At 36.8% G+C, this 15,678-nt stretch overlaps 2 long non-coding RNA genes across 2 annotated transcripts; one reads left to right on the top strand and one right to left on the bottom strand.

Moving 5' to 3' along the window:
• Window positions 1-8,292: 8,292 nt before the first annotated feature.
• Window positions 8,293-9,433, top strand: LOC110759043 (uncharacterized). The gene is made up of 3 exons (XR_015836375.1): window positions 8,293-8,372; window positions 8,472-8,559; window positions 8,890-9,433. It is a non-coding gene; the product is annotated as an uncharacterized LOC110759043 (long non-coding RNA).
• A 5,410-nt stretch (window positions 9,434-14,843) lies between these two features.
• Window positions 14,844-15,379, bottom strand: LOC148293998 (uncharacterized). Its single transcript, XR_015836376.1, has 3 exons — window positions 15,251-15,379; window positions 15,006-15,136; window positions 14,844-14,912 (listed from the first exon to the last, which is right to left on the bottom strand). It is a non-coding gene; the product is annotated as an uncharacterized LOC148293998 (long non-coding RNA).
• Between the last annotated feature and the right edge of the window lie 299 nt (window positions 15,380-15,678).

Genomic DNA, 15,678 nt, shown 5'->3' on the forward strand with positions numbered 1-15,678 from the left:
TACGGCCTCGTCGCAATCTTCGTTTAAAAAATAATCAATATAAATTATTTATTATTTTCTGTTTCACTTTGCGGGACGTATATAATCGTCACGCAAAGTGTGTTTAAAAATAAAAAAGTCAAAATTAAACTGTAAATATTTTTAAATGAACATCAAATTCAGTTACTATATTCATACGGGGTCAAGGTTTGTAGACGTAAAAAATCATCAAATTTGGAGTTAAATTAACCGTTCAAATTTGATTTTTCATTTGTAACCGTCGAAAATGTTGGTCTCGTTACATCATGTGTGATTGTATATTTTTTCTAAATTTTGGCGTGTACGATCTCTGAGTATAAACCAACAACTCTACCGGTTGGATCGTTGAAACTACTTTCCTAGAATGCGTGTGTCATGAAAACACTATATTAAAAAAAAAATGAATACATTTTGTATATGTTTGTTAAATAGAACATACAATTTTGTGGTATCCACTATTGTAAATATCTTTAAATGACGATCCAATTCAATCATTGTATTCATATACAGTAAAGGAGTGTACCCGTAAAAAATCATCAAAATCGGAGTTAAAAAAACCGTTAAATCGTAATTTTTAGTTTATAACCGTCGAAAATTTTGATCCCGTAACATCATCTATGAATCTTGCATTTTTTTCAATTTTTGGTGTGTACGATCTCTAAGTATAAACAAACAAGTTTGACGGTTGGATCGGTGAAACACCCATCGTACAATGCGTAGCCCCATTAAAACAACATATTCACTAACATTTTATATTATGGTCTTTTTGTACTTTGCGCGACAAATATTTGTCTGATTCGTCGCGCAATAAATGATAGCGCGACGTAATGAAATTGTCGTCGCTCAATGTACTTCTCAGGATTTAGGGTTCTAAAAGGGTTTAGGGTTTAGGGTTTATGGTGCGCGACGATGTTGTTCATTTCGTCACGCAAGTTCTCAAATTTTTGGTGGTTCCAATCCCGCGTATTAAAAATTTCTTGCGCGACGCCGTTTATTTTTGTCGTCGCGCAAAGTACGAAATTTAACTTTGTGCGACCAATGTTTTTTCGTCGCGCAAAGACACAAACATTTAGGGAAAGAAACGCGCAGTTTTGGTCTGTCTTCAACCTCTCTCACTCTCTCAGTCTCGACATCAAAATCGCAGCCTCCATTTCCGATTCGAACCCTAACTCGTAGCCGCTCTCTCTCCTTTCCCTCTATCTCATCCCTCTCTATCCCTCTCTCCTCCGTCCCCACTCATCCCTCTCAGTCTCCTCCGTCCCCACTTATCCCTCTCAGTCCCTCTCTTCTTCATCCCCTCGCATCCCTCTCAGTCCCTCTCTCCTCCGTCCCCTGTCAGTCTGTCGCCTCCTCCGTCTCTGCTCATCCCTGTTAGACGGCGGCCCCCCACTCTCTGTCTCGCTCGCCACCGCCAAACTGCCGTGCTCTCCGGTCTCCCTCGAAACCCAGTTGGTAAATTTCCCAACGCTCCCTGATATATATTTTTTCAATTTTTAAGTTTTATTTCAGAAATTTTCGGATTAAGTTTGGAATTGTTTTGCTGTTTCAATTTGTATATTTATTTTGTAATTGTTTAAATTGCTGCTTAGTCTGATGGTTGGTTAGGATTTGTATTGCGGCATCCTAAGTGTTTAAATTGCTGTTTCAATTTTGTTTTTTTTATTGGATTTGTATTTTTTATTTCAGATTTGTTTTTGTATTAAAATTGCATTGTGGTGTACGATTTGTGAATTTTTAGGTGTATTGCTGTTAGATTTCAGATTTGATTGGAGCATTTGCTGCTGTTTTTTGTATTTTGATTAATTTTCGGGGGCTTAAAACTATGTGCTACTAACCAAACTATTTCAAAATTGGGCAGCAATTTGATTTTTCTTTATTATGTGCTTCTGATTTTTATAATATCATACATGTTTCTATTTTGTTTGCTTTAAAAAATGTGCTTCTGTTTTTTGCCATATAAAGAATACATGTTTCTGTTTGTTTTTTAAATATTGAATTTGTTGTTCATTAGGCTTTGAGGTTTTTTTTTTTACAAAATAATAATTTTAGCCAAGGATGTTTTTTTAATTGTAAGACCTTATCAGATGTCACAACTTATCAGACGTCGTAAGACGGTGATGACTTCACCTAGTTCAGCTCCCCCGACTGCGGTGTCAGCTCCCACTGGTGTAGCACAGTCGCAGGACATGCCAGTTTCTCCCCACGTCTCCCGGGCGCCGGTGTCATCAGAGTCATCAGTGGCACAACCAATTAGTGCCAGGCGGCGTCACCGGCCTCCCAGCACGACCGATGGTGGTTGCGGTTCGGTAACCGCGACTTTTTGCCCAAATCGCAAACCGACCGACTATTTGCGGTATGGTGATTTTTGAAACCGCGAACCGACCGCGTTTTGCGGTTTACCGCATTGCGGTAAACCGCAAAAAGCGGTCGATTACCGTGAATTAGCGGTTTAAAACCGCAAGTTCTTTTTGTGTCATAAAAATCCAACTTCTCAAGCATCACAACCTAAAGAAAATTAAAGTTCAATTCCAAGCATTCCAATTAAAGTTAAACTTCTCAAGCATTCCAATTCCAAATTCTTTAAAGTTACAAATGAAAAGGAAAATACAATGCAAAATGAATTAAAGTTTACAACCCAAAAGAAAATCCAATTTAAAGTTAATTAAAGTTACAAACTAAAAGGAAAATGCAATGCACCAATATTACAAACTAAAGTTACCATCAAGAAAATGTAGAGAACTCATCAAGAAAACCCAATCTGTATAGTGAAAGATTGCTTGAAGTGTAATTAAGAAAACCCATCAGATTGAATGGGTTGATAATACTCTTCTTCTAGACTAATTAGCCGTCCCATAAATGAAGGGGGTTCGAATTGATTATATCATTATCATCAATCTATTCCACACACTAAGATTAAGATGACGCCAAAACCAAATACAAAAATACAGAACTTACCTCTGCAAAACCAAATGCTCCAAGCTATCAAAACAGAAATCTCCAAACCATTAATTCACTTCAGCAACAATCCCTGCAAAAATCTTTGACATTAGAAATTCCCAATTAAAACCTAAATTTCGAAACCCTAACTTTGAAACAATCAATTTCAGAAATTAGGAACACAATAATTTACCTCCAAATCAACCAATACAGACTTGAGAGAGGCTGAGAGCGGCTGTTGAACTTGACAGTGGTGGCCGGCGGGTTTGAGTTAAGCTTGAGACAGAGAGAGAGAGTGAGAGAGAGAGAGAGAGCTTGAGTTGAGTGAGCGTGGTGGAGGTTGAGTTGAGAGAGAAGAGACAGAACCTAGATTGGTAGAGAGAGAGAGGAGGAGATGAGTTCGATTTGGGTCTGTGAGAGAGAAGCCGATTTTGAGAGTTGAGAGAGAGAGAGAGAGACGAATGAGAATCAGAGAGTTGAGATGAGAGAGTGAGATCGCATAAGGAGAGAAGAGAGGCTTAGGTCTGATCGCATCTAACGGCTACGATTAATGGGTGTGAATACAAAATAAATATTGTATGAAATATACTTGTTTACGTACAATATATTGAATATAACTTATATTAGTCACAGAGCCAAAAGCCAAAATCCTTCATTATATAAGTATATTTATATTATATTCAATATAATATATTTTAGATAATATTATTTAAAATATATTTGCGGTTTGCGGTAACCGCAAGTTTTGAAAATCAAATACCGCAACCGCAACCGCAAATGCGGTTCGGTTTTAAATACGGCAAATGCGGTTCGGTTTACCGCGATTGCGGTTTCATTGCGGTAAATTATCGGTCGGTTTTTGCGGTTTTTCAGTTTTTCGGTAAAAAATGCCACCCCTAACCGACACCATGTCGCCATCTGCTGCTAGTGCGTCGGGGTCCCAACCAGGTAAAGATTTTCCTTCAACTCCAGTTGTTTCAAACCAAGAATGTTAGTAGGATTTGTTATTTAATGTTAATTTTATATTTCTTTGCAGCCAAGAAGAACACCCGAGGACCCTGTCGCCAGTTGATGAAGGCCAAAGTCACCCGGGTGAACAACAGTCGTATAAACATCGCATACAACGCGCGACATCGGGCTGCACCAACGGCTGACCAGCACAGCTCGTTGGTCCATGACATTGGATCCGTCGTTCGGACTTATTGCCTGATCAAATGGAAGTCCTGGAGGGTCATGCCTGATCAGGTGGGGATGGAGATGTTAGGACACCTGTCGGTATGTATTCTATACCTTTTAATTGTTTTTCCCTTCAAATTTTATTTCTAATATTTAATGTATGTAATGAATTTATTTTAGACAAACTACAATTTGGAGAACGTCGGCGAAGAGTTGTTAGCCTACATCAACAGACTCTTTGCTGACAGGTACAAGCAGTGGAAGAGCGACCTGCATCACCATTTTCAAGCATATGATGATACGCAGGTTGCTCTTCAAGAGGGTTGCCCGAAGGAGCTTGAGGGCCGGGAGGATAGTTGGCAGTGGCTCTGCGGTCATTTTGAAGAGGCTGATTATGTGGTATTTTTATATATTAAATTGAAACTTATTACATGTTTCTTACTAATGTGTATTTAATTTTTTATATTTCATTTCACTTTCAACTAATACTTTTTATTTTTTGTATAACAGAAGAAGGCCAAAGCAAATAAGGGCAATAGGCAGAGGAAGACTCTTCTCCACCATTCAGGTTCCAGGCCATTCTCTTATAGGATGGAGCCGCGGCGCCAGGTAATAATAAAGTCGTTTTTATTTATTTTTTAATATGTCATTAATATTAATTTGTTTTTTTCGTACTAACATTTTTTTTTTCTGCTCAATTTAAGGGGGGGTCCAAATTCCCAGAGATTGACGTATTTGGCGACGTTTATGTTCGACCTGGGAATGAGTTGGCGGAGTCCCTTCATGTAAGTAGCCTTTAATTTAAATTATTATGTAAGCGTTCAAGTTTTTATAGTTATTATATGAATGTTTTAATTCATATTTTATGTTATGTTCAACAGACGACTATGATTGAGATGAGCCAGTTGGTTCTTCAGGAGTCCGCCTCCCAGCTTCCTCCCGATACGCCGCTCGAGTCCGTGGTTCCTCCATCAGATGCAGGGTTTCAAATCCTGACTGAAACCTTGGATCAGAGTCTCGGGAGGCGCCCAGGGACATATTGTCGAGGGATGGGGAATGCCAGGCAGCGGCCACCTAGACCCCGTGAATCATCAGAGTCAAATGAAGAGGTGACTGCCTTGAAGACAGAGGTGGCGGACCTCAAGAGTCATTTGTCTCATATTCTACAGTCCCTCGCTCACTCCGGCATTTCAATCCTGCCTTTTACTCCCCCGTCGACCTTCGAGCATGGCAACCACACCTCTCCCCCTGTCAACAATGTCCAGACCACCGAGCTGCATTTGCCAGACGACAATGTAGATCTTGGAGGGTTGTTTGATTAGATTTTAACATTCTTAATTACATTTTAAATATTTCTATTGTACTAAATACATTATGTTATAACATTTTACATATTTCTCTTTATTACCTTTTCTAATTGCAATTTCATTTCATTATTTTTTTTATAAAAAAAAAATAAAACAAAACAAAACAAAACCAAATTTATTTTTTTTACCAAAATAATTCAATTTAATTTTAAATTAATAATAATATATTTATTTTTTACGCGACGATAATTTCCGCCGCGCAAAATTTTTTTGAAAATACACAACCGTAAAAATAAAATTTAAAGAATTTATTTTATTTTGCGCGACGAAAGAATTTGTCTCTCTAAGTAAATGCGACAAAAATGTTTCGTCGCGCAAATATTTTAATCACGAATACACTCGTCGCACAATACCTGCGCCACGAATGTTAGTCGTCGCGCAGTGTCCTTACAACGACTATGTTTCGTCGCGCAAATATTTTAGACACGAATATACTCTCGTTCCTCTACTTTAGCGCGACGATTACGGTTCCTCGCGCTATGTTAATGCAACGAACGTATGTTCGTCACGCAAAATTTGACCGATGAAAAATCTCATCGTCCCGCGAAATATTGTGCAACGAAGGTTTACCGTCGCTCATTTTGCGTGACAATTCGAATATTTTCTTCGCGCAAAGTCATTCTTTACGATCTTTGCGCGACGAAGCTTCTGTCGCATTACTATTTGTGCGACAAAAATGTACTTTGTGCGACTAAAACTCCTTCGTCGCGCAAATACAAAAATCTAGTAGTGGCTCTACGTCCAAGTACAAAGAAAAATCCGAAAACTAGACTCCCGAAAACAAAACTTAAATTCCTAAGGGTTAAATGGTCAAAGTAGCTTGAATTTAAATAACACTAAGGAATTTCCGGGAAGGGTTGTTACACTTAAATACATTTTCAGTGTCTAAAGACTCAGGTTACCGTTACACAACCATATAAAAGATAAATTATATATTATATTAATTCAAGTCGTCGAACTATTTTTGGATCGAATCATCTATAACACATAGTTCATTTGCTAAGTTAATGGGATGTCAGATTATGAGGTTGAAAGTCTCAATCCATATCCTATTAATTAAATCAAATTCATATCAAAATTTGATCTATTGGTCAATTCATATAGCTAGGTTCTTGTTCTGGGTAGCTTAATTTTCTGCTATACTATAATTATCAACAAAATATTATTATTAAATATGGGGCTACGTTCTTGTAATAGTTGTGTTTATTGTTTGTCAAAGCCCTTTGTAGAGCTATGTTCTTGTAATGCCCTTTTATTAATGAAATTGTTGCGGCTATAAAAAAAACTCGGTTTTATCAAATGATTCTTTTCCTTTATATCTTTCAACTAACCATACTTTTCTCTCTCTCCCTCCTCGGCCAAAAGAGGATACCCATGATCAATAATCAATTACTTGCACTTCCTGAAATATTCGATTGGAACCGTTTGTAGGTTTTAAAAACCGTAGCTAGGCATAATCCAATAGTAGCCAAATTTAAAGATAACATAAAGAGACTACCAAAGCATATCCAAAACTAAGTCTTAAACAGGGAATGTTCATTTGATCATTATGAACTTATTCAAGAACATATCATATGATCTTCTGGAGAGACCGAACAGATCAAACATAGCAGCTCTCTACTTAATAATAGCGTCCTCTAATCGCGGTCCAGCTGCGCCGCGTTATGTTTCCGGATTTTTTTTTGGGGAAGAAAATAAAAATAAGAATATTAGTGCATCTGTGGGAGGGAGCATAATCACCGTGGAAATTGTGTCTATTTCTCTATTCTTTTTTCGGGTCAAGAAATTATAAATCAAATTTTTTTTTCTTTTTTGGGTCATGATTACATTAACTCTTTCTTTAGACCCAAACAGTTGGTTCACACTTGGCAAGGGCAATGAGTACTAGTCCTCCAACATTTAAGTAATTGCCTAAGAGCATCTCCAAGGGAGATATTAAATATGAAATGTTAAATTTGGATTTGATGGGGCTTATGTGGCAATTTGACACTTACGGTGTGTTTGGATAGGTGAAAAAAACTTGAGATTTGGACAAAAGTCAAAACTTCCAAATTGACATACACCAATTCCCATGTTTGGATAAAAAATAAAAAATAATTTAGAAATTGTACATGCATGGAAAAAAAATATGGAATTTGGAGGTCATAAGTACCAACTTTAAATTCTATCTAAATAGTTGTCATTTCTAAAATTTCAAAAGAAATGGAGTTCTAAAATATTGAATTCCATGATTAAATTCATTAGCCCAAAATAAAAAGCTTTGCAAATTTTAAAACATTAATTTACATCATTTTAAATTCCTCAGTACTTCCACATCCAAACATATCGTTGGTAAATCTTTGTTAAAGAATATGTTGAACATTTTTCATATTTAGTGAAGTAACTAATGGGAGTAATATTTTATTATTATTCAACATATTCCTTTCTTCTCCCTTTTTGTGGGTAATTTCATACTTTCTAATAGGGGTGGGCATCTCATCCGAATTATCCGCGTACCGACCGTACCGTACCGACGGTTTGGTTTGGTTTGGTTAAATAATTATTTTTTAATTTTAATTATTCCGATCCGATCCGTACCGAAATATTTGGTTTGGTTAACGGTTAACAATATCCCTTATCCGACGGAAATCCGTACCGATCCGATATTTATAATTATTTTATTATTTAAGTACTTATATATGTATCTATTTATTAGTGGCTGGATATTAAGTTATTGTAGACTGCGAAACACTGAAACACTACCTGCATTAACCCTAAAATTTGACTTTCCATCTTTTAGTTTCATCCAGCCGTCCTCTAACCCCCAAACATCTGAACTTTCTCTTCTCTCTGTTAGCTTAGCCGCACAACCATCGCTCTCATCTCTCTGAGCAGGTATGTTGACTCAGCATTTTGTAAGACCCAGCCTCATTTCACATTGATTTCAGAGGCAACATAAGAAGAACTCTTATCGTTTAAATTTTTTATTCACAGGGTATTTTGCATAAGAAGAACTTTTATCATTTCACACTGATTTCTGTAGCAACCATCGCTCTCTTATCTTCTACAATCGCTCCAAAAGGTACTTTGCTTTTTAAAATTTATTTATTTTTTTCTTAGCCCAGCATAAAAAAGAATAAGAAAAACGAAAAGGAGATGAGAAGTTGCAGGACCTGTAACTTTTCTTTCTTTTTTGGTTCATAACGTGGCAAATACAATGATTAAAGCTATATGAATTGGAACAGATGTTGACTATTCAAATGTGCACAAGGAATCTTAGTATTTAAATATTGTAAGGAATGAATCATTTAGCTTTAATCTTTAGTTTCAATTGCAGCAAGCTATATGTAATATCACTCATGTCTTTTTGTTTAATTTAATTAATTTGTGTTTCAATTGCAAAAACCTTCAGTTCATCTACTAGTCCTATGTCAAACGTAAGTTCAACTCCTACACCAACCTCTGCACAAACTGTGGATATTTCATCAAATGCTATTTCCTCACTTCCACCACAGAATAACTTAAAAAGAAAAGCTGCAGCTCGGTCTAATGTGTGGGAACATTTTGATAAGATAAAGAAGGAAGAATGTACAAATGATGATGAACCTAGGTGCATATGTAAGTACTGTAAGCAAGATTATGGATGTGACTCCCGTAATGGTACTTCTTCTTTATGGTATCATTTAAAGATTACATGTAGGACATCTCCACTTAGAGATGCCAAAAGTCAAAAACTCTTATCATTTGGCAAGGAGGATAAGAGTAGTATAGCGAGTTGGTCCTTTAGTAAGGAGAGATCTAGACTTGCATGTGCACGGATGATTATTCGTGATGAGCTTCCATTTAGCCATGTAGAGAATGTGGGGTTTAGAGATTTAATGCAAGAAGTCCAACCAAAGTTTGATCCACCATCTCGTAGGACAATTGCTAGAGATGTGTGGAACCTTTTTCAATTAGAAAAGGGTAAAGTCAAGAGTGTGTTAAGTCACCCATCACATAGAGTGTCTATTACCACCGACACATGGACATCTCTTCAAAAGATAAATTATATGGTTGTCACGGGTCACTTTATTGATGTTGATTGGCACTTGCACAAAAGGATTATAAGCTTTTGTGTCATTCCAAACCATAAGGGTGAAACTATTGGAAAGCTTTTGGATTATTGTTTGAATGATTGGGGTATAGAAAAAGTGTTTACTATTACTGTTGATAATGCTACTCCTAATGATAAAATGATAAGTTATATGAAGGGTAGGTTGACCAGGAGCAAGACACTTATGTTTGGTGGTGATTGTTTACATGTGCGATGTTGTGCACATATTCTGAATTTAATTGTGTTTGAAGGGATGAAAGAATTGGATAACTCCATTATGGCTATTACTAATTCAGTGAGGTACATCCACTCTTCACCCGCAAGGTTGGAGAGTTGGAGAAGATGTGTTGCTTTTGAGAAACTTGATATCAAAGGGCTTGTGCCCTTAGATGTGTGTACAAGATGGAATTCCACCTATTTATTGTTGGAAGGGGCATTGAAGTATCAAAAAGCTTTTGAAAGGATGTTGGAGGATGATGGAGACCCACACTTTGTGGGTTATTTTATGGATGATGATGTTGAGAAGAAGAAAAAAAGAGTGGGGCCTCCTACCTCAAATGATTGGGATTGTGCTAGAGTCTTGACCAAGTTCTTGAAGTTGTACTACGAAGCCACTTTGAAATTTAGTGGGTCAAAGGTAGTGACTTCTCACCAAGCTTTCCATCAAATGTGTGCTATTTTTGTTCAATTGCAAAAGTTTTGTAGAAGTGAGGATTCTCTCATGAAAAGCGTAGCAACATCAATGAAAAGAAAGTTTGACAAGTATTGGGGGAAGGTTGAGGACATTAACAAATTGTTGCTTATTGCAATTGTTCTTGATCCACGATACAAAATGGAGTATCTCTTATTTAGCCTTTCCGATATAGAATCAAATCCCTCCAAGGTTAATGAGTTACAAAAAGGAGTCAAGGATTTTTTAATCCACATGTATAATGTGTATAAAGTAGCTGACCCATTAGCTGCCCAAAGTTATAGTAATAGCAATTTGGAGAGAATTGGGGATACGATTATGGTAAATGATGAAGATGATGTTGAAGCGGAAAGATTGTCTAAATTTATGAAGTTGAGACAAGTGATGGATGTTGTTGAGATAAGAAATGAAGTGGATAAGTATTTGTTAGAGCCACCTGAAAATCTTAGAAATCCCAACTTTGACTTGTTGGCTTGGTGGCAAGAAAATAGTCCAAGGTTTCCAGTTATATCCCAAATGGCTAAGGATGTATTTGGCATTCCAATCTCTACTGTGGCTTCAGAATCTGCTTTTAGTTTGGGTGGTAGAATTGTAGATCCTTTTCGTGCTTCTTTGACTCCAAGAATGGTGGAGGCCTTAGTTTGCACAAGTGATTGGTTGAAAGCCGAGGAGTTTTCCTTGTACAAGGATCCAACTAAGGAGGAACTTGAGTTCTATGATGCTTTGGAGAAAATTGAGACTGGTAAGTAATTTTAATTTTTTATATTTCTTTTGGTTTTCAATTGCATTCATATGACATATGTTTATTTTCTCACTTTCATAATTTGTTTAATGATGTAGAGGTATATTCTAGTTCTCAAATGAAAGAGAAAGTGGTTGCTAGTCCATATTGACTACATATTGAATGGTATAATAATTAATAACCTTTCTTAATCTCAAATAACATGCCCATGTACTTGATATTTATTCTTTAACTTTGTTTTTCTTTGGCTACAGTACACAAATCAGATTTGGATTGAAGATTACTAGGCCTCTATGCTGCAATTTTTGGTTCTTTGAAGTGTTTAAACTAATTTCTTATTGTTTTGTAACGTTATTTGCTATTTTATGATGTAGTTTCAATGTTCGTTTGTAACTTTAAAATTAAGTTATTTGATTTTGTATTTTATAAGGATAATTTGGTGTATTTGTTCAAGAACTTATGTCATGTGAAATTATTATAAATTGTATTTTTATTAGTATGTTTTTATTACGGTAGTACCGGCCTACCGATCCGTTCCGAACCGAATGTTAGGTTAACCGATCCGAAGTCTACCGAAGTCTTTGGTTTGGTTAACGGAAGAGAAAATGGTCTACCGAAGTCTTTGGTTTGGTTAACGGAAGAGCCCTCTACCGGTCCAAACCGATCCGCGCCCAGGCCTACTTTCTAACATAAAGTTTACAATTGGCATTGACAGGACCCGACCCAAATTCCACTTTGGAATCCGAGCTGGACCCTGTGCGTGTCCGACACCTAGCAAGTGCCCGACACAATTGAACTTATTGCCCTTTTAGTCAAATTACAAAAACAACTGGGGTTTGACTTCTGCCGAAATTTCAGCAGAGTCTCCCCTATAATTAGACCAAACCCAAAATTACACATGTCAGAAAAGCATAGAAATATGTACACCAACTGCCAGCATGCAAATAAATACATTCCAACAATTAAATATACTTCAAGGGCAATATCAGAGCTCTAAACAGAAGACTACAAGTATAAAATAATTATACAAGACCCTACGTCGTCAAGGGATGTGGCAGAAGCTGGAGTCGGCCCGGTGGTAGCTCACTATGCACGCTTACTGCCTGGGGGGCGCAAAACACGAAAAGGGTGAGTGGACCAAAAACAAAGCTTTAGAAACATAGCATAGAAACGTACTAACCCCCACTGTAAAAAATCAGTTATAAAACTAAACCATTTCTTATCATACTTGTACTGAAATCAAAGCATACATATTTATATCTATCAATTCAATCATACACTTAATCAAACCTTAAATTCTTAAAGCATTGAAATCACTTTAATCTACCACCTAGGTGCACCCCTTTATTATTCCGTCAATTCCATTTAGTTTCCGTCAATTCCATTCTCGTGCCACCGGAGTGACACGTCTCGCAGGTCTCGGTGACGTAAGGTCAACCGAACCGTAGTCTCGCAGGGTTCAGGAGACACTTGGTCCACCTGATCCACAATCTCGCACCTCACGGTTCGGGCGTCCCCGGAACTCGTGGGGCAATGTCTAGCATGCTGACAAATCTGAAGGCAACTGGATGTCCGTCGACATCAATGTAACCGAAGGCAACATTTAATTCGTAGGCAACTCATTTATCGAAGGCAACCTTAATTAAGCTTGGGTACCTATGGTGGTTTCTAAGAAAATATAGTTTCAGAAATAATTTAACGAGAAATAAAATAAATTCTTATTTGTCCGTTAACTCTGCTGCCATTTTATCTATTAATTAACTAAAATTCTAGTATGCCAAAATCTCTAGGCACTCTCAACTCGGCAGCCTATAAAATATAATAATAATCATATAAAAGCGATAAATCAAACTATTAAAACTCTGATCAATGAATAAACTCATTCAAGATCAAATAATAAGATTAAATTGCATAAATTTATTTATGAAAACAAAAAGGTCCACTCACTGGTGATCTGAGCTAGCTGGACATTTCGAAGGTCCCTTCTGCGGGTCACCTGGTGCCTGGGTGCCTCAATCGTTCGATTTGGTGGCCGGAGGACGACGTACGATGCCGACGAATTTTCGAATGAAAACCGGTGGTTTTCGTGGTTTTTCGACGAAACCAAGGCGGCTGGAGGTCGGAGAAGACGTCGGACGACTGGGAGGGGTGACGCCGGTCAGATCCTAGCCGGTCCGTTGCGAGGTGGTGGCGGCTGGCGGTGGTTTGCAGGTTTGAAGGGTGTCGGCTGGGCTGGTATCGGGGAGAGAGAGGAGAGACGCGAGGAGAGAGAGAGTGTGGAGAGAGAGAAGAAAGAAACCATATTTAAAAATCTGATTTTCCGAATTTACAATTTTACCCTTTTTCGTAAAAATACTCGTATTTTCTTCAATACGACTCGGAATTGAGCCCATTACGTGTCTATGGACTCGTTTCGTCGCGCTCTACGCAACGGTACAAGTAATTTTCCCAAATTCTTCCCCGGTCAACAAGTCAACTTAAAACCAAATAAAATATTTCGAGGATAGTTTAGTCTTTTTCCTTGTTAAAATATTAGTTAAATACTAATTAAGGATTGGGTTGTTACAGGCATCCACTATGAAAAATAAGAACAATATTAGTAAAGAAAGATTAATATGTGACAATAATAGTGGAGATTAGAACTTGTACACAATAATTAGTTAGGCACTAAGAACAAGGTCCACTTATAAAATGGATAGAAAATCAAGTCTTAAACACATAATGTTCACTTTATAGTGAACTTATTCAAAAGTTCCAAATACCAAAACCTTGTCCTAAAAACAAGTTATAAATAAGTCTATAACATAGAAGTAATAAACTTATTACATGGCCAACATGAAGAAAACATCACGATTTTCTGGAGTCGATGATTCTTATATAATAAGAACTCTCTCTACTCATGTTGCTTTCGGCACAGCCTCATGTCATAAATTTCACGTTCCATCTGTAGATAAGAAAATTCTGAATATTAGAACATGCAACATGCAAATTACAACCAGCAACATGCAAATTAAAACTGAGAAAAGATTAAGGATTCAAAACAAATGTTACCCCAACAATGCGATTCAAATTCTCTTTGGCGACAAGATATTCATGGTTGACATTTTCAAGAGCTACAAGGCACCTACAAGCACAAAACCATACATATATGTATTATTCATAAATTTTGTTAGTAGATTATTTGGCGATCATGAGAGAACAAATAAAATCTTACCCTTCTTTGTTATTTGCTTCACTTGCATCAACGAGCTCTTGACAGGCAAGGGAAACCAGGCCACATGCATTACTGTAATTTCAGAATGCAGTAAATTAAGAAATTAAGAAGACCAGGATGTGCAACAAATTAAGAAGCCTCCATTTGAGCTCATAATATACAATACAAAAATCCAGAGGAGACCAGTAAATATTAAGAAATTCTTAGCAATGATGTCCTTTATTCTTTTATTTTGAGCTGAAATGGTTCCTTCACATATTATTCTTGCAAGGGCGGAACCAAGAACTTTCATACGGGTGAGATATAAATTTGTCTTTTTACATTTATGGAGCTACTAGGGTGGAGTAGACTAATTTTTTGTGGAATGTAGTGCGTTAGTTTTCACTAAATATGTTGAATTTCTTAAAAGTAACACTAAATTCCTATTTATCTAATTATTTCGAATGGGCTGGAGCCCATCATAGTCTAAGGGTGGTTCCGCCCTTTGTTACTGCATACATCACAAATGCATCAAAATCATAATTCTCCTTTAAGTAATATATTAATGTATAGTAATTAGGGAGCATATTCTAAAAAATTATCCAATTGACAATTATGACCAAAAAAAGAAAATAATTGGCAATTACCTGGTGCTACTACTTTTAAACCTGATTGCGAGTTTATTCACCTCAGGATAGTTGACATCAGGCACACTCCTAATTAAATTAAAATTGAATTCTCCAAAATTAGTATCTATATATATGTAAAACTCCAATTAGTTCATGGAAATAGTGAAGGAAATTAATTACAGATTTCTTGTGAGTTCGGCTCTGTAATCTTCAGCTACACGAAGGAAGATGGTGATAATTTCGTCAACGAAGCGAGGGTTGATTTCATCTTGTAACTCTTTTATGTCGTCAAAGTAGTCGGTCAAAATGCCCTGCCAGGAAACATATACCATATTTCATAAAGCTTACCATACTAAAAATGTAAAAACTTAAAAGAAAAGCAAGATATATTTATAAGCAAAGCAATATAATGGGGGTGAACTGACTTGTTCTTGCAAGGAGCTGATGAGTTCCTCGAGCTGTTGGCTAAGATCCTTCCCTTTTGCAGCCATTTTCTTCGTTGAGAGAGAGAGAGAGAGAGAGAGATGAAATTGAAGTGAAATGAGAAAAGAGAAGGCAATAGAGAGATCAATTAATAAACAAAACCTCTGTATATATGCATGGTTTTATAGCCTCTATATATGTTGTTTTTCATGAGACATAGCTTCATTTTTGCTAGCAGTATGCCGTGTGAAGTAGCATGAGCTTTGCATGTCTCTGGTTTCATAACTTCATCATGAGCTTCATGATAGTCTTTCTATATTTGCTTGGCTCCTTTAAAAGTTTAGTTAGTGACTTTATCGACCTCTATGCTACTGAACAACTTAACAGAGAGGTTAACCAAGAAATTAGTTAAAATGCTGGGCTGTAGATT

This window comes from Prunus avium, chromosome 6, assembly GCF_965620075.1.
Source record: "Prunus avium chromosome 6, drPruAviu1.hap1.1, whole genome shotgun sequence".
In the NCBI taxonomy this organism is placed as follows: domain Eukaryota; kingdom Viridiplantae; phylum Streptophyta; class Magnoliopsida; order Rosales; family Rosaceae; genus Prunus; species Prunus avium.